Below are 6,028 nucleotides of genomic sequence, written 5' to 3' on the forward strand. Positions count from 1 at the left end.
CAGCTCTGGAGCCCCTGACATAAGGAGGACATGGACCCGTTGGAGTGAGTCCAGAGGAGAGCCATGAAGATGATGCGAGGGCTGGAGCACCTATGCTATGAAGACAGGCTGAGAGAGTTGGGGTTGTTCAGCCTGGAGTAGAGAAGGCTCCAGGGAGACCTTATTGTGGCCTTCCAGTACCTGAAGGGGGCCTACAGGAGAGATGGGGAGGGACTCTATCAGGGACTGTAGTGATAGGATGAGGGGTAATGGTTTTAAACTAAAAGAGGGTAAATTTAGACTAGAGATAAGGAAGAAATTTTTTACGATGAGGGTGCTGAAACACTGGCACAGGTTGCCCAGAGAGGTGGGAGATGCCCCATCCCTGGAAACGCTGAAGGACAGGTTGGACGGGGCTCTGAGCAGCCTGATCTAGTTGAAGATGTCCCTGCTCATTGCAGGGGGGTTGGACTAGATGGCCTTTAAACATCCCTTCCAACCAAAACCATTCCATAATTCTGTGATTCTATGGTTTAGCTTGATCTTGGCCAGACCAACTGAAAACCAAAAGAAAATAGCCCCCAGTGATTTCTGTCTACCTCTTGAACTGGGCAGCCCTGAGAGGGAATAGGACTCCTACAGGTTCCTACCACTGGTCCCACTAACGAGATCACTGATATAAAGCTCACAAGCCTCTTAGTACTAACAAGGTAAGCACTGACAGGGCTGATGAGGCTTTGGATACCAGAATTTGCTTAATCCTGGGATGGGGAAGAAAAACCTGCCTCCAGGGAAGCAAGGTGCTTGACTGAGGGGTTGCTGGCACAGGGTGCATAGTGCAGCTTGGGGGTTGAAATGGTGTCCCCACCCCCGTGGGGGTGATCTTGCTGCCTAGAAGTGGCCCTGGGCATCCAAAACACACAAAACCCACCGAGATGACTAAAGCGTGGACACCGCGCCCTCAGCATTGACCCTCTACAGGTCCTCTTCTAGCAATCCAGCCTGATAGAATCACAGAATGTGTTGGGCTGGAAGGGACCTTTAAAGGTCATCTGGTCCAGCCCCCCTGCAGTGAGCAGGGTTAATGTAGGCGGAGCCTTTGGGACCAGTTGCATGTTACCTGCCGTTTGCATTACAGCTCATTGTATGTTCTTCCAAAAAATATAAATAAATAAAGGGTGGAAAAAATGCTATTTTTAGGCACTTGAATCTCAACTCTAAGAGGCTCCTCCGTAATCTGAATTTTCTTTGCAAGTTTCAGAGTCAAGATCAAGTTTGTTTAGTTTTCTTTTAAATAAGGCCTGCGACATACTTGAACAAGCATCACTTGCCAAATACTTTTACCCCGCAAGCACTTCTGTATTTCATGGGCGGGTGTATGTTCTGAGGAACCTCTCTTACTTTCTCCCGCTTGTATTTATTTAAACAGAGATGGCAGACCAAGTCCTTCCCCTCCCTGGGGAGCCAGGGATGTTCCTTTGAGCACAGGGGGATTCTCTTTGCTGGGAACGGGTCTTCTGCACTGGGAAATGCAACGCAGCTGGAGCCTAACTGCTGGTGTCCCTTCCCAGCCTCCTTGTCTCCCTGCAGCAGGAAGGAAATATTTTTTCCCAGTCCTTTCTGTAATCACCTCCCCCCCGTAAGCGGCCAAGTAGGTACTTGTGCTGCATTTGGTTTGTCTGCAACTCATTTTGAAAGCTCTCAACTACCAAAAGGGACATCTAGTAAGGAAAGGAGTTGCTTCTCAGTTGCTGTTGCTGGCCCAGCAGCCATCTCTCCCTCCAGCTGGAGCCGGAGGCGGAGAGGGGGTTTGCTCCTTCCCTGCACAGCCCTCAGGAGACCCCATGACTCAGCATGAGCAATTGGGACTCCTGGGAAAGTGGCCAAACAGGGATCCTGCTTGCCAACTGCCCTGGAGCGGGCGCTTCACACCCACCTCAAGGGACAGGTTTTGGTCCGCGTTTGCGGGTAGGAGCTCCCTGGCCTCAGAAGTGCGTCTCCCTCATCCCTCCTGCCGTGGGCAGGAGCCGATCCTGCCCTCCTTTCGTGGTTCTTGCAGAGAAATCCCAGCACAGGGCACTTGGAGCGCAGGCTGTTTGCCTTTCTGCAGCAGCCAGCTTCTCCCAGTGCTTCCCGGGCTCTGTGCCTGCACGTGTGAAGCATCTGACTTTGTGGCAACAGCCCCGAGCCCCAGAACTGCTCTAAAAAGAAGAGGAACGGAGGGGGGAGGGGGGGTGTCCCCTTGCTCCACAGCTACCATGAGGTGGTATCACCATCCCGGCTTGCTGGTGGCTTTTTGCAAGGTGTATGTTGTACTACAGAAAGGTCTGTTGTGAGGTAATAGAGGGTTGTGGAGGTTTTTTTTTTTCCCTGCATCCGTGTTAGGTATATTGTGATACTGGTCAACTGTCCAGTGAGGTGACAACTTTGGGTACTGTTGCAAAGGAGCTCAGTGGGGCTGGTCAAGTGTCAGCGTTGCTCCGACTGCCCACAGAGAAATCACACTGCTCCTTGGCAGAGGCTTCCTAGCAAAACCACCACATCAGAAGCCTAACAACTGAGGAAACTAAAGTACTTTCTTAGTAGGTCCATGATAGATAGGCAACATAGTGTTAGTGATACCGTAACTACATTTTAAAATATAGTAAATATATATTAATATTTGTATATATTAATATTAGCATACGTTAGTTTTCTCAGTTTCAGCTACTTCTTTATTCTTAGTGCTCTTTGCTTCTGCCAGTCATTTGACCTGCTGTAACGTCCCAGCTCCCGTACCTGTGAGCGCGTGTTAGTTATGATTCATCCTTTCAAATGGATACAACCCTGGCATTCCTTGTTTTCCGGGGCTGTGTCAGACTAAAGATGTTCCAGACTTCTTAAAGCTACCTTTACAGTATCGGCCTTAACAAAACTCTTGATCCGTGCCAGTGCAAGAGAAAAATCTGGTTTCTGAGCTCCTTTTTTGCATGGTACATAAAGTGTCTTTTCACCTGTATTTGTTTGAAAGGACTCATCTTGTCCATTGGATGCAAGTAGGAAACATCCCTGGAGGATGTTGCTACCCCTCCATGGGTTCCAAGCTCCGTGGGAGGTGCTCTAGCTCACAGGCACCAAACCGACAGGGTGCAGGTCTCCCCTGGGGCCTGAGGAGAGCCTGGTAATCCTAGAAGGATCACAGGTGGCTTTTGGTGTCTAGATGTGAGCAACTGAACTGAGACCAATAAGTTGCTGGAGCGGGTCCAGAGGAGGGCCATGAAGATGATCAGAGGGATGGAGCATCTCTCCTATAAGGACAGGCTGAGAGAGTTGGGGTTGTTCAGCCTGGAGAAGAGAAGGCTCCAGGGAGACCTTATAGTGGCCTTCCAGTACCTGAAGGGGGCCTACAAGAAAACTGGAGAGGGACTTTTTACAAGGGCATGTAGTGACAGGACGAGGGGTAATAGCTTCAAATTGGAAGAAGGTAGATTTAGATTAGATATCAGGAAGAAATTCTTTCCTGTGAGGGTGGGGAGGCACTGGAACAGGTTGCCCAGGGAAGTTGTGGATGCCCCATCCCTGGAAGTGTTCAAGGCCAGGCTGGATGGGGCTTTGAGCAGCCTGGTCTAGTGGGAGGTGTCCCTGCCCATGGCAGGGGGGTTGGAACTAGATGATCTTTAAGGTCCCTTCCAACCAGAACCATTCCGTGATTCTGTGGTAAGTCTAAATAGGATGAGGCAGGATTTCCGGACCCATGACGCTGTACCTGTAGGTTGTCCTCCAAGCTTCTAGCCAATGTGATAGACTTTGGTTTTAAAATCTCAAAATGAGCGCTTTGTGGGGCTTTCTGTTTCCTAAGGCACAAACATCTCCGTGGTCCCTGTTGGAAATGTCCTTGTCAGTGCCGGTGCTCTCTGGTGACCACTTTTGGGCTTCGAAAAATTTAAGTTTTTCAGTCAAAAACTTGATTTCAGGCACTTGGCTCCTCAAAAGAGATGCCACGTTGCTCAGTCAGACACCTCAGCCCCTGGCGAGCACAGGGACATTGGCGTTTTGGGGCAGCAGGAGGAACAGGCATCCCCCAGCCCAGGGGAGCAAGAGGAGGCAAGCACTGCAATGGGAGTCAGCTGACCTGAAGCTCGTGACACCCCACCCTTGGCTCCATGGTGCAGCTCGTTGGAGTCAGCCTGAATCAACAATGGAACTGCAGCAGAAACGTAAGGTGAGAGCCAGAGCAGGGACAAGCGGGTGTTGGTGGTACGTGGGGCTGGGGTGTTGGGGGGGGTTGTTTTGATACCAGGGATGGCTCATCTTATGGGCTCTGCTCTACCAAGATGTTGAGGGAGCTTCTTCAAAGGTAGGGCATATATGTATGCCTTATATCTACAACATCACACGTGTTTGTTGGGTTTACCTCTTTTTCTGGTCCCAACAGGTTCACTTGTTCCTAACGGCAGCAATTCTTCGTCCCAAAATTTTGCCTGGGCTCGTGCTGAGATAACCCGCTAAGTTTTGCCTTCAATACGATGGTAATATTTTTCCAGAGCTGTGGATTTTCTGTGGGATTCCGGTAAATATTACAAATGGTGTATGCTACATGGCCTTGGAACCACCTGCGCTTGCAGTTTTTGAAGTGCTTATCACCTACAGAAACTAAAAGTGTTCTTGATTGCCACAGGTCCAGAAAAAAACCATCCCCAGCCTCATTTGATACTTCTGCTACTTTTAGAAAAGAAAAAAAATATTGAAACTCTTAAACTCTTGCCTTTTCTGCATCGTCGTTTCAAGGAAACCACAGCAACCCTCCTGTCAAACTTCCCCACCAAGTGAGAGGTTTTTGAAGTGCTGCCTCTTATGTATGTCCTTATGACAACGACTACGACTTTGCTCCTGGCTACTCTGCTGACCTGCCTATTGCTTCCAGTCAGCCACTCCTTGGTCAGTTTTCTACCTGTCATTGTTGTTGACCTATTAATTGTGTTTCCTATTAATGATATATTATTTAATTTTAATTACTACCTTCAACAAGCCAGCTAACCGCAGCGAGCTGTTAGCCAGATACTTTTTTCCCCTAATTAGTGATACGGTGATACTTTTGGCTTGCAAATAAGGCTGTCAAAAGAACTCTGCGGTTGGCATACAGGCTCTGGGCGCCTTTGCTGCTGCGTCCCAGCGATGGGGACGTCACCTGGTGGGCCACAGGCACCTGGTCCAGCCGGGGAGCCTTCAGCAGAGCCGGGCAGCAAAGGAATGGGGCTGTCACAGGTAAGGAAATCCAAGAGGAGAGGGGGTAGGTCCAAGGGGAGGGTGGGATTTGCTAGTCTGCATGAGCTGGAAGAACTAGTGGCTGCTCCTGGCTCTTCCTCGCAGAAAGGAGGAATACGCCAGAAATGGGTGTATTTGTTCTGCAGCGCCCTGAACGCCTCGGGTGCTCAACGTGCAGTTTCACGATGAGCGGCTGAGGAACATCAGGTAGGATGGAGGAAACAAGAAAACCGATCGCATCCACAGCAGACTGCTGGCAACTCCGCCTGACAGCTTCTGCCTGTGAAGAGTTGCCCAAGGCCAGCCCAGCTGCAGGATGAACCGAGAGGGGGAGTGGATGAGTCAGCCTTGCCTAAAGGGATCCAGCGAGAGTGAACTCGTGGGGCTGAATATCCTGACGGTGTGTGGGCCAGCAGACACTGCCACCTCCACCTTCCACCCCCTCCCTCCTCAGGCAGGCACAGAGGGAAGCGACACCCGACAGCACTTCTGTCACAAGGTTAGTGGGGACAGGGGGTTGACGCGAGGTCACACGCACCCTTACACACAGGATGCCCCGGGCCGGAAGAACCATTACCAAAAAAAGTCAAATTTAACCGGGCTGAAGTGTCAATAGAGCAGCAGGAAGAACAGCCCTAAGCCCTCTCCATCCATCCATCCATCCATCCATCCATCCATCCATCCATCCCTCCCTCCCTCCCTCCCTGCTGGGGAGCAGCAGGCAGAGGAGCTGGGGCAGGAGGGGTGAGGACGGGGCAGAGCCCCAGCCTGGGCGTCCCCCTGGCCCAGCGACACCCCCTCACCC

The sequence above is a fragment of the Larus michahellis genome, chromosome 1 (assembly GCF_964199755.1).
Source record: "Larus michahellis chromosome 1, bLarMic1.1, whole genome shotgun sequence".
Taxonomy (NCBI): domain Eukaryota; kingdom Metazoa; phylum Chordata; class Aves; order Charadriiformes; family Laridae; genus Larus; species Larus michahellis.